This window comes from Indicator indicator, chromosome 14 (genome assembly GCF_027791375.1).
Source record: "Indicator indicator isolate 239-I01 chromosome 14, UM_Iind_1.1, whole genome shotgun sequence".
Lineage (NCBI taxonomy): Eukaryota > Metazoa > Chordata > Aves > Piciformes > Indicatoridae > Indicator > Indicator indicator.
In genome coordinates this window covers 15,619,355-15,645,006 of record NC_072023.1, presented here as the reverse complement: position 1 = coordinate 15,645,006, position 25,652 = coordinate 15,619,355, and positions in this window count along the sequence as shown.

The following is a 25,652-nucleotide window of genomic DNA, read 5'->3' as shown; positions in this document are numbered from 1 at the left end:
AGATAGTATGTATAGACACAACTGAGATTGTCCATGGAGGCAAGGGAGAAGATGACAAAATCAAAATAACATTTCTACAGAAATAAAATAACAATTAAGGACCACTAATTAAACAGAAACAAAACACTGAAGAGGGAGGATTTCACTTTATTCACTGAATAAAGTGAAATGTGAAGTGTCTCATTTACAGTGCTTTCAGTCCCCTTTAGTTTCAGACGTTTGGCTTTAAGAAAGAAAAGACAGAAATGGGAAGGTCTAAAGGTATTGAGTAAAAACATCAGTGCAAGAAGGAAATGAAGAGGCTAGGAGAGTCCACTCTGCAAACAGCTATACCAGTCATGACAAAGTTATAAAAACAAATTACATAGAGAATACCAAATGGAGTTTTTTTGTTTACCTTGAGTTCAATAATAGAGGTTACACTAATGTGAAGCAAATGTAGAACAGGAGAAAAGAAGTGCAATTTCATTTAATTAAATTGGAGCAGGAAAATTTTACTGACACTGAAAGATTTGTAAGATTAAAAAAAAAACTTTAAACATTAAAAAAAAAAAACAGAGGTTTGTATTTGTATGAATTACATGAAGTATCCATTCTTATGTTTTGGAAATTTGTTGATTACAGCAGATGCATTATTGCTGAACAAGGTACACAGCTGGAAATTTGGGGATTCATCCCATTATCAGTAAAGTATGTGTAGAGCTTTTAAGATAGGAACAATTTCAAGCCCTGTCCTGCTATGACCACACCACTAGAAATGTCCAGAGTACTTTGTTATTTAAATGGTTACAGAATAAAGAAAATTCTGGGCACTTCTTGGAATTCTCTTCTTTATATCTCACTCTGAGACACTCAGTGGCAACACAGGTGGGAGACAAACTACCAACCTTTTCTAACATGCACCAAAGGTCAACTAAATACTTCTCATTTTTATTCCTTCAGTACAATCCCCCTCAGCAGTATGAGGACTCTGCAGTCTACAACGCTGACAAGAAAGAAAGTAGAATTGTTTATATGGTTTATCCCAGTTTGTTATTGCTGATTCTCTAGCACATCTCCTACTGTGACACTGTTGGAAGATAAGCCACCAGTAACAAATCAACAGTCACATATAGAAGGTTCGTACTGAAAACAAAATAATTTGAACAGCTTTTATCAGGGGCTGTTTTATACAATACAAAAATGCTAATGCCCACTGAAGCAGAAGTGGAGCAGTGTAATGATTAACAGCACTATTTTGCAATATGCCCTCTTTTATCTTACATAATTTCACAAGACCTCAGTACCAAAACTATTGAAACTCAGTGGAGAAAATCTCTTTGATTTCAGTAAGCTTGGATTCATCTCCAGAAATAAATTTAATTTATGACATAGCCTTTTTATTTCATCAAAAAGCCAGTTTTCTGTGTTCCTTATTAAAGCCAGGTGTCATTCATTTGTATTTCTAGATACTTACATAAATAGAGTTTGAGGAAGCTAGGGAGAAAAGCTTGGAGGACATATACTAGTCTGGAAAACATCTACTGATGGAAAATTTTGCTGCAGTGAGTTAACCCCACTGACATGTGTCCAGTGGTGCTACATAGTATTATAAATTTTCATAAAACAAAGAGTTAATGAACAATGAGATTTTTCCTACCCTCTTTTTCATAATACTTACTGTTTTCTAGGAAGCTTTTTCTTTTCCATGTCACATGGAGTGAGAAATTGATTTCCTAAAGGTCTATGGTGTTCTTCTACTCTTCATCCTTATACTTGATTTTGTCTTGTTTCTCTTTCTTCTTAGCTTCTGGAAAATCAGTCTTTGGACTCTAGTGTAATTTTTAGCACTAAATAAATTTAGACTTGGATAAATTTCCCAAATGAAACTGGTGAAGGAAGAACACTTTTATCTCCTGTGACAAAGTATAATTAAAATATTTTCATGCTGTCTTGCCTACTCTGTCTGCCTTTCATGAATGATGAAGTCTATCAAGCTATTATTTGTCTACACGTTGTGTGAGAAAGGATTAAGCTAGTGAAGTGTTCAATATCAGTAAATGATCTGGAACTCCATAAAAACATCAATTATTACACAGTTGAAGATGTCTTCATGCTCTTTCAGGAAGCTGGCATTTTGTCTTCATTCCTCTGGTGATGGAGTGTGGGGATGACGGTCTCCAGAGGCACAGCATCTACAACTAAAATACAAACTGTAAGACTGTGCTAAAGAGAAGGGATTTTCTCAGTTATTGATTTGGATATACTAGCAGAAATATGGAATCTATGTCAGTACAGGAAAAGGTGCCCTCCTTACACCTCTGAAAAAATGGGTTTGTCTGCCTAAGCCCCTGCATTTTGGGCTGAGACAGTATAATGGGACCATGTCCTGAGGTCACATAATTGAGGTTTTTTGTTGGAGCATCCAAAAAGAACTGTAATTAATTTGAATGCAGTGCTGTTTGACTGAGTGGTAGACACACTGGAAACCTGCTGAGTGGACCCCTGCTCAGAGCCATGTTGTCTTTTTTTTTTGTATGTGGTAAGACTCTGCTGGCTTCAATGCAGCTCAGCCTACTTACAGCCCAAGAGGATTTGAAACATCAAATAGGCAAGTGTATCATTAACTTCTCTTTACAACCTCTGATGTTTCAGCAGCATGGCTGTGAGACCTGGTAGCCCAGAAATTGCACTTACACAACTAGGGAGATACCACAGAGGTCAGCTTTCAGACCCTCACCTATTCCTAAAATCTTTTCCCTGAGTACAAAAAGAGTTTTAATAAAAGCAAATAATATATTTGTATTTTATGGGAATTGCATTTAAGCTTCAATGTAATTATGAAATAAAATTTTTCAAAAGTTGGCGATCTTAAATTACACAACAAAATAACAGAGGACATATTAAAATTAAGTCTAACTAATTAAAAGCATTACTCAGATTATGAATGATTCATATTACTCAAGTTGCCCAACATTACCTGGAATTATAGATTGGGTACATCCTTTTACCACTATTAATAATTGCAATTATGTCAGACTAAGTACCTTCAGTTACAAAAGACAGTATGTTATCCCCTCCAAGCCTTCCTGCCTCATTTTCAGAGCAGGTCCCTAGAGTACACAAGCATGCAGGGAAGGAACAAGTTGTTTTCAAGAAAACAGCATCTCTGGGCAATGCAATTGTCTAACAAGCACTGAAAGATGTGCATGGGCAGAGATTATGGCATTTAACATGTCCAAGTGCCAGGTGCTGCACTTTGGCCACAACAACCCCATGCAGCCCTACAGGCTGGGGTCGGAATGGCTAGAGAGCAGCCAGGCAGAAAGGGACCTGGGGGTACTGGTTGACAGCAGCTGAACATGAGCCAGCAGTGTGCCCAGGTGCCCAAGAGAGCCAATGGCATCCTGGCCTGCATCAGGAATAGTGTGGCCAGGAGGAGCAGGGAGGTCAATGTGCCCTGTACTCAGCACTTGTTAGGCCACACCTTGAGTACTGTGTCCAGTTCTGGGCTCCTCTATTTAAGAAGGATACTGAGACACTTGAACGTGTCCAGAGAAGGGCAATGAGGCTGGTGAGAGGCCTTGAGCACAAGCCCTATGAGGAGAGGCTGAAGGAGCTGGGATTGTTTAGCCTGGAGAAGAGGAGGCTCAGGGGAGACCTTATTGCTGTCTATAACTACCTGAAAGTAGCTTGTAGACAAGTGGGGGCTGGTCTCTTCTCCCAGACAACCAGCACCAGAACAAGAGGACACAGTCTCAAGCTGCGCCAGGGGCAGTTTAGGCTCAAGGTGAGGAGAAAGTTCTTCACAGAAAGAGTGATCGATCTGCCATTGGAATGGGCTGCCCAGGGAGGTGGTGGAGTCACCATCCCTGGAGGTGTTCAAGAGGGGATTGGACGTGGTACTTGAAGCTATGGTTTAGTTAGTCATGAGGTGCTGGGTGATAGGTTGGACTTGATGATCTCTGAGGTCTTTTCCAACCTTGTTGATTCTATGATTCTATGATTATCTCAATGCAAACAGTGTCGGACCACAGGAACATAGAACTTGCCCACTGAGATTCTAATCCTCTGTCTGATAGTGTCTGACAGTGTTTCAAATAATCTCATCAGAGATATCAGAACCTCCAAAACAAATGTCAGAATGAGTAGCTGTTACTAAAAATAAAATAAAATAAAATAAAATAAAATAAAATAAAATAAAATAAAATAAAATAAAATAATAAAAAAATTAAAAAATAAAATAAAATAAAATAAATAAAATAAAAACTCTGTGTAAGTCAGCCTTAGAAATTGACCTAGCCTGAAATCTAGCCATGGATGAGTTAGGAGTCCAGCATGTCACATCTCCCCCTGCATCATGAACTGTTCTGTTATTAACATTTATAAGACCACGCTTTGAGTCCTTTCTGAGTGCTGCTGTGGCAGTGAGCTCTGTGGCTACATGTGCACTATTTGAAAAACCATCTCCTTATATTAGATCAGTATCTGTGGAGTTCCAAATTTGTCTGAAGTCCACCTATTTGAGAGGGATGGGGCAAAGTATCTTTTTCCTCCCTGGTTAATGTCACCTCACTAGTAGAGTACTGGAAAATTCTCAATGCTCAGTTTACTGGTAGGTAAACTCCATTTTCCTGTATCTACCTTCAACTATGTTACCACTGCATACTGATTAGACTATACCACAGCCTTTATTCCCCACCATGGATCCATCTGCTATTGCTCTGGCATCTCAAATAAAGGATACATAGCCGCCTGACATGCCAAGACAATGCATTTGAGGAACGTCCACATGCAGTTTTCTACTGCATAGCAATAAAACAAAAAGGCAAGAGAAAAAAATTAAGGGGGGACCCTTGCAGTTTTATGATCCAGTTTATCTGCCATGAGCTGGCCACTGATGGATCTCTCCAGTCCCAAGAGAGGATGAGTGCATGCAGATTTGACTTGTAACCTAGCACAAGATGAATGGGCAGCATTAAGGAAATGACACTTGCAGCTGTATGTAATAAAAAGTATCTGACAAGGAAGAGTGGCTGGTCAGCTTTATTACCATGCTGTCTACTCCACTCATTTCAAGGGGTTTATAACATACTTGAATGATTGTCATTTTTCACCAGGTGAGGTTCAACAATAAGTTTTGAAGGGAAGACAAGACAAAGAAGTTGAAACGCTTCTTAAGATTAAAGTGGATAACAGAAAGTCAATGGCTCTGAGTTCACTCTTTGGCATGATGGGGATTCATGCTCTACAGCTCTAGGCACCCAGCTGAGATGCTTGAGTTACAGGCCTAAGAGAGAATAGAGAAAAAGTCTTCAGGAGGTTAATTCAGAGCTCTGATGAGCCAAATCACTGTGAAAGAATCTATCTTCATTCATTGCAAAGCTGAAGACAAGGTTGTTAATTTGGGTACCACAATTAAACATCAATAGCTATGGGTATGAAAACTCTCTTCTCTCTCTTTCTTTTGTTCTGTAGTAATTAACCAGTAAACCAATCATGATTGCCAGCAGCCTGGTATCGATCTGCACACTGGCACAGTGAGGCTGTTCTATGTTTCTCATAACATCCCACCTACATAGTTTTTATTCCTAACCATGGAAAAGGACTTTTTCTTATTTTATACCCCCTTTGACTTTTGTATTTTTCTCACTCTCTGTTTTGTCACTTCCTACAACTCAACTGCATAATCCTGGAGTGGAGAATCCTGAGTACACTCACAAAACTTCAGAAAAGGGAGCTTCTCGTTTCTCACCATTTACAAGGCTGAAAATGTCAGTAAATGTTGTTATCATAACCATTGCAATCAATACAGAATTTACTTTAAAGCTTGAGGGCAGCAGGCTCAGTCCTGCTTGCCAAGACATGAAATCTCCTCTAAGCTGACATCTATCATACCTATCACTTGCAATATCCTGCCCTGTATGTTCCTTTTCATTTCTAAATAGATTTGAAAGTAATTTTAATTGCAGTTTGTAAGACTTTGTACACAGTTCTGATAAATAAAAAAGGAAGTCAGAAGAATTAGGTGAGCTGACCAGATCAAGTCAGGGTGCAAGTCTTAGATGTTTGTCAGCTGTTTTTCAAAGTCAGCTCCTCTACTAGATATTTTTCCATTATCAATCTATTCCCAGTTTTATCCTGAAAATTTCTCATAAACCAAGTAATAGTGAACCTGTGTTATCAGTCATTGGGTTTTCTGAAGACAAAATCAGAGTTAAAGATTAACAGGGAAAACAAATATCAGGCAAAATGTATTTCAGAAGTTTCTTCCAGGAGGAAAGTCATTTTCTCTGAGTAGAAAAAAATGACCATGAAATAAATTTTAAAAAATAATACAAAACCACTGCTTTGAAATAGCCCTGTAGAGTCATCAAAACCTAAATAACTTACCTTTAATAATCTCCAGGAAGGATGGTAAAAGATAAGAGAGAGAGACTCAGTGCACAGCTTAGTGGACACAAAAGATGGAACAGACGGCAGTGTGCATCAAACAGTCTTTAGGGAAGCAAATGTGTTTGAAATATTTTCAGCAGTTTTATTTCAAATGGCATTTGAGGACCAGTTATGGAAACTGATGAATTAATAAGAATGGGATACATTCATGGGAATTTCTCTTGAACTGGATTCACTAGTAGAGCTTCTAAAGCAAGAGAGATGGCACAGTCTAGCTGGTATCCATGCTCAAAACTACAAAACCCAGTGCCATCAAAACATATTATAATTGATCAAGAAAGGTAGAAATTCCTTGAAATGTTTCTGATCTCATCCTTCAACATTGTGCATTATGATTTCTAATATCTCTTTTAAAGGACAGCAAATGTGATGAAAATTTAGGTGTTGCAAGCATCATCCTAGGTATAAAGTTAGAGGTTTGCTGCATAAACACCACGTGCTCTCCCAACACCAGTTTCTGCACACTTATGTCTTGACCTCCCAGGGTTACTCTGGTTCTTAGTATAAATATATAGGACATTTGCATGAACCAATATCTGTGTGTTTGCCTTATGGAGACATTACATCCTGAGAATAATAACACAAGGGAAGAGTTTGGGATTTTTTTTTTTTTTTAAGAGAGGCTATTAAGAATTTGTTTGTCTGGGCAAAACTTACCACCCTTCTTATAATCCTCTTCCAGGTTTCAACTCTGGTTTTCCTTGGCCTCCTGTTTTTTTTCTTCTTTTATTTCTTTATCTTCTACTAGGTTCCTACTTTTGTTATTTTACTGTCTAGTATATCCCTCCTCATCTTTTCTTTCATCTTCATCCTACTATTACTGCTCTTTACCACACCTGTGCTCCTGTGAACATTTCAAGCTCCTTGCTGCAGTTTCATATCTTGCAATTAATTGTCTCCAGTTGTCTCTATGCTATGTCCATAAGTAAATCAGGAAAGGTGAGCACATGATGCTGTAGGAAAGAGTCACCAATGCAAATTGTAGAGAGTCACTTTTTCCACAATAGCTACCCTGTAAAAACTATAATTTTCTCAACATAAATGAGATCTGGCAAATCTAAGACCCAGTAGCAAACAGCATCAGTGATTTTCAAAGATGCTAAGCCTGTAAGTCCCCTCAGGGAGGAGGGCCTCTATGGCATGATTTGCTCACATTGTGGTGGTGACACAACCTTTCAGGGTTGCTTTCCACCTTTGGAAGGATGCAGCTCTTCAGCAAGAAATGATCTTTACTATTCTTTAAACTTGGAATAGTGACTCTTTAGGACTAGAATAGTGACACATTAAGATGTCTTAATTTTAACATTCAAATAGACATTTGTACAATATCTACGCATTGCCTCAGTACTTTTCTTTTTTTTCTCTTCATATGGAAATCTTGAGTAATTTCAAAACTCTTCAGTCAAATGTAAGATTAAGCCAAAGGTGTGTTAGCAATTTTGACAAGGGCTGAAAACACAATGTAAAAGCATTAAGAAACTGTTTTAAAACATCTGCATACCATACAGAATAATCTGTGAATACTCAATAACACATAAAATATTTAAAACCTTGTTCTCATTAGATATCTTACAAAGTACTCATGAAAACTGCATGAAGCAATAAGGTAGAGTATCTTCTGGATGAGTCATAAACTAACTTCCTAAAACAGGACCTAAGATGTGCTGTCATCAGGAATTAAAACATTGTCTGGGTTTTTCAGCCTTTGTCATTACAATAATATTCAAATAACTCCTCAGTATGAAACCTTGATAATTAACTGGTCTAAGTCTGCAAATACACAGAAGTAATCTTTCCTCATTATTCAGAAAAAGACAAACGCTAATACTGGGTGTAGATCCACAGTTTAATTATGAATTAAGACACTAAAAAGAAACTTCAACTAATAAAACATTTATGTGGTAATATTCCTCACTTTGAATGCAGTTAGAGAAAGGAGGACTCCCCCCAACCATAGAATCTTTCCTCTGATATTCCCCAGTACTTTTTGACTAGGTGAAAATGTCCCAGAACACTTCCAGCTTGTGTTCTTACAAATCCTATGCTTTATACAAATTCTGTGGGGCTGACTGCAATGAGACTGCTCACAATCAGTCCCATGACAACTCTGGGATTGTTTTCAGACTTGGGACCAAGTATTATTAAATAATTCATATAACTCAAGATGTATATAGTCATTTAATGGGACTTACAAAAATGCCGAAAGAGGCTAGAACCTAAGACATAGAAAAGCTAAGAGATGCTGGAATATGGCTCTGGGACATGATGGAAGCTCATATTTAATTAGGGCTTGCTAAGTCTCTGTCTTCCAGTAGATTGGTCACTTTGTGCCTAACACAATGAATTTAGCAGCAAGCACTCCAGTTTGGTAGTCACAAACACTGCTGCACTAATTTTGCCCTAAAAGAGGAAAGAGACACCACCTCCCGGTGACTCTCTCTGCAGTAGGCTGAACTCTCCTTGCAGTGGTTCACTGGGAATTAAACTGCTGCAGTTACACAACTGCATATTGGCTGAGGATACAGGAAGCTACAGTGAATAACAGCAGCTTCACAGTCCATTTATCAAAGTTCCAATAGCTCCCATTTCAAGGCAAGTGAGGCAACATTATACAGAGATTGAAGAGTTTATCTGTTTCCAGAGTAGTTTAATACATAAAGAAAGTGATGGTAGTTGAGGGTGTTGGGGTTCTAGTGTTTTCTTGCTGGTTTTAGGGAAAGTACTGAAAACCTGTCAGGTTCTTGCCAGTTCTTGTTATTACAGCTGGAGCTCAACACTTATTTACTGTTTCACTAAATACAGCAATATGGAATAAGGGCTAGCTTCCCTCCACCACATAAAGATGAAGGAGAAGGGGAATGATAAGCATGAATCACTTTTTATTATCAATCTTACTTGGGTCAGTTCTGCCAGGCTCACACAAACTTTATGGTATCATTTCAAGGCTTTGATCCAGGTTTTTGCTCTGCATTAAACAAATCCTCTTATCTTCTCTTACTCCTTTCTCAGACTGTACTTTCTCCTTTATCTTTGAGCATTGTTCTTGCTCTCCCTTAGCAAAAGCTCTGTGTGTACATGGAAATGCTGCCATCAGTGATGTGCCCCAAAATCCCACCACTTCCCAGAAAGTGCAGGCTCTGTGTAATGACAGAGAAGCACAGAGCTAAAAATAAACTCACTCTTTGCCCATTTCACTGGATGCCATGCCTGAAAACAAACAAGCAAGTGAAACAGTGAACAAACCTGCAGCTCTCTCTTGTACCTTGAACTGTAGCATGTCATGTAGTTATATACTAGCTCTGTCTTGAAGACCTGTTGTGCCTGGCATTGCTCAAATGTGAACAAGAGATCGCCCATGCCCTGAGGATCTTTCAGCTCTGAGTGGTAAAACAAATTTGGACCAGGGGAAAGAGATGAAATGGACAGATGGAAGATTGACATGAAGAAACAGATTGTTTTAACCCACAGCATCTGGGTACCTGAGGTGCCTTTGAGGTCAAACATGTGTGCCAGAGATGGGCACTGATTCCAGGCAAGTTGAATCTAAATGATTAATTGTTATAGCAAAATCTTTATTGCTTCAAAGAGATGTGTCACTATATCAATATCATCATCACTTCTAGGGTAATGATCTTGCCTTGACACACCCACCAAGTTCTTTCATTCTGAAGTATTTGGCAAAGTATATTTCTGATACTATTAGGACAGCCAAAAAATGATAATGTTAATCTGACTGTGCTGCAATTAGAGCTGGACTAATTATGGGTATATGATTTTTGGACCGTTCTTCAAATAGAATGAATCTGTATGTCCTCTTCCTCTTCAATGATGGACAAAAATCAAGACCACCATGTTAACAGCTGAAATGATAATGCAGTGGGGTTGGCTACTTTCCTGCAAGCCTTTGTGATTGAACTGTATGTGGTTAATCTTCTTGATGCTCTGTGCTGAGCCTTTCCACTGGAAAATTAATCGAAGCAGAATCATTGTTGTAGGCTACATTCATACCAAGACTATTACACTCAGAGAGGAAACATCTGCTCCTTCAAGGTCTGCATGCCTGGGACCAGAAATGGGCAGCTGTCTTTGTTGCTGGCAAAAGAAACTTAGAGGGGAGGGGAAAGATCCACATCATGTACTAGAGATGGAAAGGCTTACCTCTGTGTGATCCTGTTCACTAGTATTCTGTGGGTTGGCTAGGGACTGCAAACCCAGTAATTTCTCTAGCTAGTATAAGATAGCACTTGTTTGAAAGACAGTACAGAGCAAAGGATCTTCTAATTTTCTTAATTACAACATGTATGTGAACTCATGGTAGGACAAAGAAAGAAATCAGGGTGAAGAGCAAAACGTGGGACCTGACTCACCTCTGTTTCAAAGGCCTTTTACTGATCTGGGCTGAGGCATGTACTTGAGAAGACACTGCCCTGCTTGTGAAGAGATATCCAAAACCTCATTGGATGACAGCCACTACCATCACAGCGGTAACAGTGGAGTTCTGTGGAGATTCTTAGGAGAATCAGGGCAGAAGGCAAATGCCACATCTCTCTGGAGGGTGTGATTCTTTAGTCTCAATCTTGCAGGCAGAGTGCAGTTTTCCCTGGAAATAGTAAATCATGCCTACCACTCTGTATGAGTTCAGTAACTTAACTGAAAGAACCAATCTTCCACCCAAAGGTTCTCTTAGAAATTTCCTGTAGTCTCCATTGATCCCTTTAGTTAAAGGAAATATATATATAGCATAGCCTTTTGCCTTTCCCTTCACATGGAAAGGACTTTAATTAGTGCTCTTTGTGTTAAACCATTAGATGGGACCACCTGTGGTATCTTGAAGTTATTCACATTTTGAAGTGGTTTTAAATGTTGGGTCTAAGCCACCCAGAGACTTTCCATCAGGGGAAAAATATTTAGTTGCCTGGAAGCTTTTCCATTACCTTACACCACAGGAGTAGCATAAAGGAGCTAAAGTCTGAATCTAGTGCTGATATTTCTACTACAGGGAACACAGTTTTTGTTTTTTAGGAGGTGAGAGTGCACTGCAGGGGAGTTCAATTTGGTTTGCTGGTATTTATTTACTATTTTGTCTTATTCACTTAATGACAAGACTTGAGTTTAAATGGTGATGATTTAGACCTCTTTGGTTTTATTTAGAAAAAAAAACCCTTGTCCATGGCAGTCATACAATTTATTTCCCATCCTTCTGTCTGAAGTACCTGAAAAAATGTTGTAGTGAGGTAGCTGTTGGTCTCTTCTCCTTAGTAACAAGTGATGAGAGAAAATAGCCTCAAGTTGCACCAAGGGAGGGTTAGATTGGGCATTAGAAGAAATATCTTCATGAAAGGCCTCAAAGCACTTAAATAGGCTCCCTGTGGAGGAGGTTGAATGCCCATCCCTGAAGGTGTTTAAAAAACATGTAGATGTGGTGCTAAGGGTCGTGGTTTAGCACCAGGCTTGGTAGTAAGCTAGTGTTTGGACTTGATGATCTTAAAGGTCTTTTCCAACCAAAACAATTCTGTGATTCTAAGTACAATGGCCTCATCTTTAACAGGACTTCCCCCATCCCATCTCATCCCACACCACCTCATCCAACCACTGAAGCTCTTCTCCCTGCATCTATTTCCAGTTTTAATTTCCAGTTTACAAAGGAGTGTCTGTTATCCACATCTTCTCCCTAGAACAGGAGAATGGCAAAAATGGGACTTGATTCCTCAGTCTGCTCCTTTTTGTGTCTGTAACAGTATTACTGTGCTCTTTGTTACAATGCTTTTACTAGTCTCTGTCATTTGCAAAGTGCTTTTAGCAGTTAAGGATTCCATGTTCCTTTATGAACTCTAAATGGTTATACATGTAGAGATCCAACTGGTCATAAACAAAATGTGTTGTGTGAAATGCAGTGGGTGCCTAAAAAGGAGGAAGCGCCGTCCAGTAAATACAAATGGAGAAGAAGTCTCCAAACAATTAAATCTATGGTTCTGGGATACTTAGAATTCCATCAGACTTCAATCCTGAACCCAATGTTATACTTTGCAGATTTGTTTCACAATAAATTCTGTGCACCAACAGCCTGGCAACAGTTAGAGCCCTAGGTACTTTTGCATGACCCTATGCTAAGGAGAGGAAAAAGGAAGTGGTCCCTTTCAGAAGGAAGAAATGCTTCTCTGGGCAGTCTGAATGTTACAAACAGGTACTGAAGACAGACTTCTTTCCTGAAAGATGAATAGCAAGCACGATTCCAGGACAGTTTACAGCAGGGAACAGAAGAATGTAAATCTAAATCTGGATCTAACAAAACAATGAAATGGAACTAGTCCCCAGTTCTGGTGTGTGGTTTATTTATTTTTTGGTTTTTTTTTTTTTTTTTTTTTTTTTTTTGAGCTGGGGGGTTGTTTGGTTTGGTCTTTTTTGATGTGGTTTGGGTTGTGGGATTTTTTTGTTTATTTGGTTGGGGTTTTTTCTTGGTTGGTTTGGTTTTTTTTGTTTGTTTGTTTGGTTTTTTTGTTTTATTTTGTTTTGTTTATTTTTCATTTTTGTTTTATTTTTAGAGTCCTGAGTTTACCAAAACTGATGGAAGTCTTGCCATTGGCATACACAGAGCTTTTGAGCTATTGATTTTTTTTCAGAGAAATTTACCATGGGATTTCAGACTCTGAAATTGGAGTTTGGATGAGTAATGTAGCCTATATAGTAGACCCCTGGTCTCAGAGCTCTCCAAGTCAAGCTTCTACTGCTAATGCTGATGTCTGTAACTTAACTCACTTCATGAAAATTCTGTAGTATCCTCCCAGTTGCTGCTGTTTTCATGAGCAGGCTGATATTTAATTCATTCTTAAGATTATAAAATTGCACAAGAATAACACATTAGCAGAGCACGTGAAGTTAAGCTAACACAAGCAAATATTATCTGTGCGTTTTGTCATTAATAGATAGCTCAGATTATTATTGATTAGCCTATATTATTTCTTTGTCTAATATTCCCACTTCTGTTCAAAACCATGACAAGAAGACAGATAAATCGGAAAATGTGTAATACAAATCAACTATATCAAGAAATATATCAGCAAAGAACAAAAAGGACAGGAAATGACAAAACTACAATAGAACATAAATATGTATTCTGTGCATAGAAACAAAGAGAAAAAAAAAGATTATGCTTTTTAGGCATTATGGGATTTTGATTTTCTATCTCTTGTAGAATAGATTCCTTTTAAGGAACCAGGAAAAATAATTACTTCGACAGCAAGGAGCCCTAAACACATTTTGTCTTTTCTGGAGTTGCTATCTGTTGCTGGTGTTGATATAACATCTCCTTGAATAAAAATAGGACAAAACAACAAACACACCACAGTAGAAATAAAGCATCAGGGTCCAGGCTGTAAGAGGCAGGAGTAAAGGAAAATGTTCAACTGCCGTCATTTAAAGGGATGAAGCAATATTGAATTAAGATAGTGTCAGCTGAGCTGAGTAGGATCAGATATACAATTTACAAGAGAATTTTCCTGCTCTGTGAAAGAGCAGGGGCTAGAGATACCTGACACTGAGATGGATCACTTTTTGCCACAGTGAAAATCAGAAATGAGGGAAATCTTGGAGAGTAATTGTTGCCCAATATTAGCAATAAGTAACTGAAACTGTACAAATGAGAGTACTCAACATATAGGTAAAGGACACTTTTAGGCTGCAATTAAACTTACTTTTGCTTTGAAAAAAGTATGCTTGCAGCTCTTCTGGAGAACAGGAGACCTCTTGATATAGCTTTGCTATGATTTTATGATTTGCCTGTTCTGAGCACAATTATTCCCTAATCAATACCTTGGTTACAGCACATTGCTATACTAGGCACTGCCCAGCTGCCCCAGAAAGAATCCCAGATGAAACTCATTTAAAATTCAGTGAAATTGTACAGGGCTCACCTGTGCATAGTTCAAATTAAGGTAATCAAAAGCTAACAGTTCCTAAAGGAAGCCATTAGCCAGTGGATTCCTATTGTCTCTGAAGACAACAGCATGTTAATGCCAAGAGGGATGGGACAAAATCTTTTAAACTCAACAGATGGGGCACAGCAACCTGTTTGGCTGGGGAGGTCATTCCCCAAGGCCCCCAGCTGCAGAGTATATAGGGGGGGAAATGCACAATGTGAGACACTTCCTTAGCTGCAGTCTCAAGGACTGAGCTGGTGATGGAAAAGTGTGTCTAGCCTGGAGATAGGAGAGACAGATGTCACTTTCAACATGATTTTGGTGGAAATCAAGGAGAGGGCTTCTGAGGCAGAGAGGCTCCTTCATGCTGTCTACCAAGGACAGACTTAGTGCTCAGCGTGGTGGAGGACACAGAAATAACTCCTCTAAACAAGGAAATTTCACTAGCAGGCAGCTGCCTTGTGTTACCAGTTTCTCACTGTAAAGGAGAGTTGTATCAGAGTCAGAGCAGTGTTAACCATTCAAGCTGGTGAGACAAAGTTATGTGGGCTGATTCTCTCATAGCTGACAAAAGCATTTAGGGAAAAACCTTGCAAGAAGTAACCTGCTGGTGTAGGGACCTTACTCACGGGAATCTCTTATTCAAGGTGTTCTTTTGAGGATGGAGAGAGAATCCAGGAATCTCCCAGGATACCTTCCATGGTCCTCTTCCTTGGTTCCAAGCTGATAAAACAGAGGAAGCCTCAAACCTCTGTGTCTGGGCTATTTAGGAACAAGAAATGTCACATTCTTATAAGCAGACACAGATTCATAGGCTTAATAAAGCATTCTAAGAATCAAATGTTTATCTTAAGAGGAGCATTAAACTTCTTGTCATTCACCAGTGTTAATATCTCTACCTCCCTCAATTTGCTTCTAAGTCTCAAAATAACTTCATGGACTTTGTTCTCAGCAAGAGAAAAATCTCAAAACACCTTTTGTCACTTCCCAAAATTTTGACTCATTTACTTATTACAGAAGTTTTATTTTTATGCTGACTATAACAAACAGAGGTAGATTGAATCACTTTCTGACCACAGAAACACAATATGCATTACAGATTGAAAAAGAGAAACTGAACTCAATGAGTTTTTTCCTTTTTTTCACTCCCTTGTCTTTGTTCTCAGATAAATGCCAGAGCACTCTTTACGTCAGAATAGTCTGGATCACTATTTGCTGTTTCTCCAACATCACCCCACTTCCCACTATTGAAAGAACAGGAGGTACCACAAGATACGTGCAGCAGGTTCATGGCAAATTTTCTGGAATGCCTGAAACTCAGATTTCTATTTGTGTTTGAAGTCCATGTGCATTTGCACGTGAGTTTAAGGCATATTGGCACTGCTTAGCTCAAGGTAAAATTGCATCAGTTTCTCAGTATTTGGAGCGCTAAACAACAAACCACCATTGCCCCTGAAGGCTACAAGGCAGCAAGAAGAGATTCTCCCAGAAAAAGCGTAAGAGTTCAGCTGTTTTAATGTGTAGTTGAAAATAAGTATGAAGTGTGTTACTGTGTTCAGTTATAAACAAATTGTGCAGAAGTACAGGGTATGTATTAAGTAAAACACAAGACCCAGCAGGAGTGGCTAGAAAAGACACTTGTCTTACTAACAGAGATAATTGTGTTGCTTGGAAATACCATCTTTTGGATGCTTGATCTTCTTTGCACAGATGATGTAATTCAAATGTATTACCTTTGATCTAAATGGATTATGCATGCTCAATGCCTACCTTGGAGATAATGAAAGCAAGAATTAATATTCCATGTAAAATATAAGGACTTTTCCTGTATTTTTCCACATTCCTAGCTTTATTTTGTCCCTTGCCTGTTTCCAGCCTGTGTGAATAATTGAGTTATGTCTTGTGTCAAGTATTAGAAACATAAGCAATAGAACTGGTGGAAATGAAGCAGTGCTACTCTTCACTTTCCTTTCTGTCTCAGCAGAGAGTTCTTGATCCCTCATGGAGCCTCTTATTCCTGTATGCGGGAGTATGAGAAGTGGGAAGACATGAGAAGTGGGAGATTATGAGGCAGAGCATTGGATACCATTGGACACTGTGTTGCTAAATATTTCCATGCCACCTGTTTCTACAGGGTCCATCATTATCACATAGTTAAAACAATACTACTTGCAATTTTCTGTGGCACCTGGCTGTCACAATGACAGTTTTCAAAACCAACAGACTCCCACTGTGCCCTCAGTGAAAAGAAAATAAAAACTTGTTGCCTGCTCTTAACATTTCAGAAATTGATATCAAAGTTTGGATAACGCAGTGACAGTTTGCATCTTATGTAGAATCCTTACTAAGCTACTTCCTGAGATTTCTTTTCTAATTGTCAAAATATTAATAATTTAGACTCTTTTCTGGAATAAGTTGCTTCTCAGGACAATGCCGCCCATTCCAAATTAGTTACTGAGACTTTTACTATCTGCATCACTAAAAGGGTCTTAATTTAATCTATTAAGATTTGCAATGCTTCTAATATATGGTGGGGTAAAGGAGAAAGTGCACCATCCCTTGAATTACAGGATCTGAGATATGTAAACCACAGAAAATTAAGAGAAGAATAAATTATGCTGTCAGTGGCACAGTGGGTTGGGTGGCATTTGCTTAGGAGAACCAGCATCATTGTGAGTGGATACAAAATTATTATAGATCTCTGTAAAAAGAAATGACTGACATTTTAAAATGCTCATTTGCAAAGTAGTAAATGCAAAGCAGCAGATAATTAAATTTAAAGGGCATTTTCCAACCATAACATTAGAAAGATTAAGAGGTTAAACATTAACCTGACTGTAAATCCCTCTGTTATATCCTTCTACAAACAAATGTCTGCATTTTAACTATTCAGTGTCACTCAGTGCTGCAAGCGTTCAATGTGATTGCATTGCATATCACAGACATTAAAAACAAAAACAAACAAACAAAAAAACAATCCAAGTTAACTTATTAAAAAATGTTTAAAAGAAAATTGAACTGTCATGCTACTTTACATATAGTTTTATGCACACACTACTACAAAAGAACCACTTCAAAACCTTCATATAAATCATTCAGGACTTCATATATGTGAAGAACATTAACGTTGTGAATAACATATTTAAAGGGCTGAATTTAGAACTGAATCTCATTTACAATCAGACACAAGAGAAAGTGTCATTTTAGTGATGTTACCCACAGCCTGAAATGACACTATCAGCCCTCAAAGATTTTTGTTCCCTTTATAACTGAATCTGCAGCAGGGAGCAGTGTATGCTTTTGCATATGGCACTACTCTAAGTCCTAATATGAGAAAGTCTTAAAGTCATATTGGACATCACTTGAGCTCGACCCAAAGATCTGACTTAGAGATAGGAAGTTCTTTGTTTGCTTGCTCTTTGAAAAGCCCACTTTAGCGTGACAGCATCTAGACTGGGATCACACAGCTGTTTTCTTCCTCCCTGCCAATTTCTTTCCGTGGTCTTTGTAAAGTAAGAGGGAAAAAAATAACCCAGGCAGTTATACCAAAATATCTTAAGCCTGTTATATCATGAGCAGGAAAAAAAAGGGACAAGCAGACAATCTTTCTTTCCCCCCCCCCCCCCCCCCCTTTTAACCTCCAAGCATTTCCTTTCAGATGTCCCTTTGAAGTCAAAGGCTTATAGTGTGAGTGACTGAGAGCAAGGAGTTGTGAAATGTGCCTTTGAGGCATGGATTTTTCAAAGAGTATCACAATGCATATATTACTGGGGTGCATGACATCTGCAAATCAGCATGGTGTTATCAAGGCTTTGTTCAGCCTCAAACCCTGGGTACTGCAGAGACCCTAAAACTTTGACAAGGGAAAATTATTTCTTCCATCCTGATTCTATCTTCCAACTTGGATGATCTTGCCACTACTGTATGCAGTGACTGTGTTGGCATAATTTACTTGTAAAGAAATAATTGAGCATGCACACACATTCTATACATAACAAAATTGTTTATTGCATGTGCATAAATTAAATATAATTACCAGCTTGTGTTTTACTCTGGCCTGCTCTTACTCTGTTATTAATGGAATATTTTGCCTACCACTTCTCTGATGTTGTCCTTTCAAGCTTCCTTCACAATACACAACCCTTCATACTTACTAAAAACAATTCCTCTCAGACGGATCTGATTCACTTTGTAATCAAACACACAGACTAACAGAAGACCTCAGAATGGTTATACCCCCTGATTCTCCACTCACATGTCTTCTTCATTCCATCCCTTCCCTTGCATAAAGGATATTATATAAAGGATACCCCACCTCACAGAGCAAAACTGTCTCTCATGATCTTGGAACAGTCAGTACTGATGTATCAGTTTCTTACCAGCTTCAGAGTAAAGCTCATGAAGATTAGAACTATTTCTGCAAGTTGTCTGGTAGAGCAACTGATCAGCCTCACACAATATTCATCTTAAGTAGGAGGGTACCACCATAGTGGTTCATCACAGCATTGCTTCCTGCTAGATCTGCTATGAGGTTTCTATGACGCTGCACGGTTTTTTGTTTTTTTTTCTTTTCTGAAGTTTTAAAGTGCTCAGAGAAATGTAATTGAGCACTGCCAGCAAAGAAACTGTTAGACCAGATGAGAAAACCAACACAGTATAACTTAAAGAAAATGATAGCCAGAATCCTCTCTGATCTAACCATCAGGGAGGTGGAGAACAAGATGAGAAAGATCAAAGAAGCTGAAGGGTAACCAGATGCTGCACTAGGCAGCAAGGAAAAAAGAAAAGGGAATCAACAAGAACAGTTATGTGGGTCTGTCCCAGACCCACAGGTTACAGATCAGATCCTGCTTCTCCCTAAAGCAGAGCCACTGCAGAGATCTGATGGAGGAGCATCCACTCTTAAGGAGAGAAGATCTGAAAGCAGCACTCAGCAATACAACCAGGAGCAGGCATTAAGAAAAGATACCAAGATGATGTAAATTCTGGAGATGTGACTTCACAGGGAGCCATGGTTATTCCACAGTGTTGAGCTGTGCCTCTGCCAGTTTAGCTGACAGCAGGGGTGTGGTGTGATGGACACTAGGCTCCAGGAGCCTCCAGAGTTCAGCCACATTTTCCCTTCATTGTTTACTTCATGTACTTCCTTCCCATTGAATTTTTGAACATTTTTCCTTTCTTAGGGATCACAGGAAGAACTATAGTAATCCTATGAGAAATGCAATCTTTACCTGGAGAAATGCATCTGAATGAATCCTGCTTGATTATCTGCATCTCATACCTTTGGGGACAGACCCCATAATGGATTTGATTGTTAATGGTCCAAAATCCAAGGTCATAAATTTGCTGTAGAACTGTGCAAGAAAAGGATGCTATGGCAAGCAGGAAATAAGTTTATGTCCACAACATAGGAAACAACAAAAGCAATCTACATGGTAAAAAACCTTATGTATTTGAAAATGGAAATCCTAATTAGGGGGGGAAAAGAGGAATCTTTTCCATCCTCTTCTATAAGAGGTTATGGAAGACAAGTCTCAGTGAATGGCAGCAGGTTTTAAGAAATTAATTGAATGACTTTTGGAGGGGAGATGTTAAAGTCACTTCAGTGCTTTGACAATACTGCTCAACACACAGTGGACTGGCATGGGATAATGCACACAGGCACTGAAATGAGGATCAGTGAGGAATTTCTACTGAAAACATGCAATAAGGGATGACATTTTAAACAGCCTAGGTGAATGTTCTTGCAGAACTCTTGCAGTCACTCTTTCTTGCTTTCTCCTCATTAACTCTTTTCTTTTTCATTCACACCTCAGTCTTGTCCCCATTTCCTCCCTCTTGCTTTCACCCCATTTTTTCTTTTTTCTCTTGCTCCACACCTCCAATTATGTCTTTCCTTAGGCATGTCCATCAATTTGGTTTGTGCTGTGTTGAGGCACATTGCATGAAGCAGTCGCTGCTGAGTGATCCTACTGCTGTTGCATGGTACAGTGGGAGGGATTTAATCTCAGAAATTACACCCCAGGGACTCAGCAGTTTGATAGAGGAGATTGTTCCCCAGGTACATTGCTAGATAGTATTCCCATCCAGATAGTAGTTCATTCCCCATAAATTTGCTTTATCATCAAGTCTCAATTTAAAGAGTTGTTAAGTAAAGATGGAATTAGATCAAGAGAACTGGACCATGTATGTGACCCTGCAGAGGATGAGGACAAAGTAAAGCTTTTGGAAAGAAAATATATTATTTAGTAGACTTTTTTTCCTCAGACATGTTCTCTGTGGAAGGGTGATCTGAGATGAGGAAACAGAGATGGCAAACTTGCAAACAGGAACAGGTAAGCCTGCCAAAGGAAGGGAGAGAGTAATCTGCAGCACAATTATGGAATTTCAGATATTAAAACGTTTTACAAACATTTTCTTAAGTATTGTTAGCATCTTTCCATCTTTCACAAACTTCTCCCAAACTGCAGAATGGGCTTGGAAGCATGGATACTCATCTGGAAATTTAGGTACCACTCCTTTCTGGTAAGGTAAAGAAATAATTAGGTTCTTTAATTATTTCACTGTCACTGCCTTAAATGAGATCTGCTTAAATACAGGCATTTAAAAAAAAAAAAAAGGAAAAAAAAAAGAAGATTTAGCTAGCCTCTCAGAAACAGGTTTGAACTTGAGTTCAATATATTCTTACAAAGAATTTGAGTCAAATCCTTTCCACACTGAGTCAGCTAAATCTTAAGCAAGCTGTTAAGTAAGATGGAAGAAGTGTAAAAATCCTCAAAATTAATGGGCACAGAAGCAGAACAGACTAGATTTTCAAGCTCTTCAGAACTTCTTGTAAGAGTGACCATGATGGACCTAACAAGAATTTTAAAAGCATTTGCCAAGTACTTAGCTACTTTCTGAAGCAAGTTCAAGGATCATCTAGAGGTATCATAAGAGAGTGTACTAGATCATAAGCAAATGAAAAAGGAAATCATTGATAAAAGAAATGTACTAACACCATTTCCCACCAAGGGAAAAGAAATTATTTCCTTCAACTTCATACCTTTGGGATCCTCAGTATGTTATTTGTGTCAGAGACACTATTGAAGGCTGCAAAATCTCTGGAGAACAGTGAGAATCTCCATGGGTTATTCAGGGTTGGAATAGACCTCCATGACTAGAAGAGATTTGCAGAGATTCACTGAAAAATCACATCTTTGCTGGACTCCCTGACAGGTTGAGGGCTTTAATCAGCAATTTGGGGAGAGAAGCCCTTGTACCATATTATAGTTCTCTGTTATTATTTCATCACCAATATTCCTTTTGCCTTGGGTAGACAAAAATAATTTACACTGGCAAAAAAAAAAAAACAGAAATAGTGTGATTTGGAGGGAATAGTGTGATTTTGGGGGGTGGGTGGTTTGATTTTTTTTTTTTTGTGTGTTATCTTTGGGTTTGGTGTTTTGTTTTTTTTTTTTTTGTTTGGTTAGTTTGTTTTATTATATTGTTTTATTATATTGTTTTCATTTTAGATCTACCTGTACATGTTTTAAGTAGGAAATGTATTTCTGTTATGCACTAGCTCCAGATATTCAGAACAAGTTGTGAGCTGCTTTCAGTCAGCCTTCTGAACCCTCCCCTCTTTCACTAGATTTGTCACTTGTCACCCAGGGACTTTGAGTAGCTCTCATAATGTTTTTCTATTTAATAGCACAGGCATGATAGCTAGTACAAGGATAATTAAGTACTGTGCCTCCAATTTGTGCTAAGCTGAAGAAAGAGCTTTTACCTATCATGGTAATGTTCCTTCAAAGAACATATCCAGCAATCTAATGAACTTCAATCTTAATGGAAGCTTAAATAATTCTTCTACTGAGGGAACCTTTCTCATGGCTGAAGACAGGTACACTTTTCATCTGAGTTCTAGTGTATTTTATCACAGTTCTTGAAGAAAATGCTTTAGTCAGGTAACATTTGTTTTTTGCTGGGGTTGACTGGTGTGACAACCTTCAGTCAACTTCCAGCAACAGTGGAGCAGTGCAAGGAGGAAAAGAGAAGTGAGTTATTGAAATGTGTCTGTTTGATTTCCCTTTTCTAGCTAGCCTATAACCTTTGCAAGTGGAAATCAGCACAGGCCCACTGATGAAATATGTGTGGCATGAGATAGTCCTACTTTTGTCCTCTTTTGATGAAACCAGCCACTCTCGTGACCCATATGACCTAATCTGAAACAAGACTTTGAGCTGGATCATTCTCAAGTTGATGATAAAATAATACTTGCTGGAGTAGATAAGCCCAGGCCTGAGTATGTGTCTATGTGCAGTGGCTACCCCAGTCTAATTATACCTCAATATTCACACTGTTTGCTACAAGAAAGTCTACCTTAATGGTGTCAGAATTTAATCAAATTATATCTCTGCTCCTTAATTAGACTAGAAAGTAAATGCTAATGAAATGTGGGGCTCCTCTGCTTGAGAGATAAGTAAATATCTAAATTATCAACATATATTAAAGCCAGTCATGTGACAGATGCCTTTCTGTGCCTCTAGAGGGAGGCTCTGTCCATTTAACTAAACCCTTTATAGAGAGCTGAGATGCTGCAAGAGCTCGATTTTGCTTTTTATACTTCATAGAAGAAAAATTACTTTGTTCTCTGATTTCTGAGTTCTGAATTTCTTTTTACCTTAGTAACTAGATTTTTCAGACCCCCACACTTCACAATTTACCTGAAAACAGGAGGAAAAAAATTACAGTTTTATCTTTCCATGGCAAGTGTCTTGAACTGTTGACTGTGCCTGAAATGCCATGGTGAAACCCTCTGTCTCTCCAGTTGCCCCTAGCATGTAAGCACGCCTGACAAGCTTAGGTGTGCAGTATTACAGGAGGGATTCTCCTAAGGCATAATATCGACCATTGTATTCAGTCACTCACCACTTTTAACTTGACCAGATGGTCAAAGACAGAATATAAATTCTATCATCTCAAGATGATCATCCAATCCTGAGCAACAGAGACATATCTGCAGCCAAAATGATACTTACAGAAAAATAATGGATTAAGTGCACTATTACCAGTAGGAGACTATCAGCATAGCAGTAGTAACAGTAATAACAACAGCACCAATATAGTAGAAATACATCATTATCCAGACTGTTGAGGAAAGAGTGATTATTTGTTGTTATTTCCTAAAATGAGAGCAATTATTGTATTTTTATATTTTTCTATACTTCTTATGTGCTTTTGCATGCAAACTGCTTGGGTTCACAGCACTATATTTATCAGGTTTAAACTAGAAGAGCAGCAGTGAGTAATTTGTAATTGATAGTTGCACAATCCTCAGACCTAACAATAGCACTGAGTCAGCAATGTTGATGTCAGCACTGCCACTTACTCATGTACAGTTCCCTGCTGCTTTGGGGGAAGTATTTTTATTTTTGCTTTATTTCCATTGTTGCTAGTGGCACAGCGGTAATTTGCTTTAGTTAATGCTCTAAGATTCTGATCTACTTGTTTTATTTCAAGATACATGCAGAAATTGTTTATTTTGCCCTTAGGTACTCTTCACAATGAGATGGAGAAAAGTAGACTGAGATAGGTCCACAGAATATTTTTGTTCACAGGACATGTCTTGATTGAGAAAAACAAAAGTGTTGAAAATAAGAAGAATGGACCACACTGAAGCAGTAACTGTTTGCAAGATGCTTCTAATTTCAAACGGATTGCAGAAGGTAACCCATGTGGTGAAGCCTTCTGCTATTTGGGAATTTTATGAAATGTGTCTTTACCAAAAGCCCAGATTAGAGCTATAATCTATTTTAAGGTCTGTAATAAATTCTGACTATGATGCCTAGTATATTTGTTACAGGTTTAAAGGTCTTGTTTGTCTATTTTTTTTCTTCTTATTTTTTTCCCACACTGTAGTTTTAAGTTGTGCCAGGAAGGAATTTAGTATCAACAACAGTGCAGTTCAGGATCACAATCAGTTCAGGAAAGAAGAAAAAAAAATATTATTATTACTACAGCAAAAATCAAATCTGTTTTACATTGGCTTGGACCAAAGAGGAATTGGATCAAAGAGGAGAAGTTTGAAAAGTGTATTTTACTTTTGTTTGAGAGTTTAATGCTGAAAAGTGCTCAGAGTAGCAATGCACATATGTTCCTGAGTAATCCCATTTAAATCACAAATATAACTTTCAGGTACAGATCATTTGCTTCCTCTTTCATGTCTTGAGTTTTATATGGTTTCAGAGGATTCAAAGAAGCCATTAAATCCTTAGGCAGTTTACTTGGCAATATGCACAATACAGAGAAAGGATTTGCTTAACAGACTTCAACAGGCATGGCATATCAGCCTTTTTTCCAATATACACAACATTTCTATGGTGTCTTTTGTGACAGATGTTGGAGATATATTCTCAATTTAAAACTATGATTGCTACAATATTCATCTGCACCAAAAGGATGGGATCCTGGCAGGGCAAGTGGAAAGTATAGTCAGCAGGATGCAATAAACTAAGTACTTCCTGTTTGAGGATCGTGATCCTAAAGGTGACAGGCAGTCCTTGTCCATTCTAATTGCCCTCCCACTTCTGCAGCACTCCTCCTCAAGGTCTGCAACAGAATAGGATGAATATTCTCAATGGCATTATCTTGCTTCCTCACACTCACTACAACTCCTTCTTACCATGGACCATGTTACAGACTTGACCCACTAGACCTCTGTTTTTGCTGTTCCAAGTAACTGCTAGGGAGGTAAATGAAGGAAAGCAAAGCAGACTGTGACTACTAGCACGCTCTGTGAAAGTTTATTCCAGGCAGTGCCAGCCTGGACTATGTCTCTCCTGGTGAATGATAATGTGGCTCCAGGCCAACCCACTCATGTCCTGCTTCTGTTTGTCTACTGCTCACTGCAAAAAGGGCTGGCATGACATCAGGCCAAAAGTGCATGCGCTACATAACTCTTTAAATCCCCCAGTTCTGCCCCAAACACTTATCTAGTCAAAAGGAAAAGGAAGGGGTTTCTGCACTACAAGTTCTTTAGAGCGGTTACACTGCTGCACTGAAAATGTTTCTGAACTACATATCAAGTATCAAACAGTGAATTATTTTATGTGTGAATTTCTTGGCTTCAGATATTTTCCATGCAGTGATTATGGTGTTTTCATCCCACAAAATCATATATATTTTAAAATACATTTCAGAAAGTGAACTTGATTGGGGTTTAGGTCTCGAGAGAAATTTCTTGCCTTTTCTGGGTATCCTCTGGTTAGCAAGAATGCACTTAGTATAGAAAGATAAATTATGGTAGCCCCTGGAAGT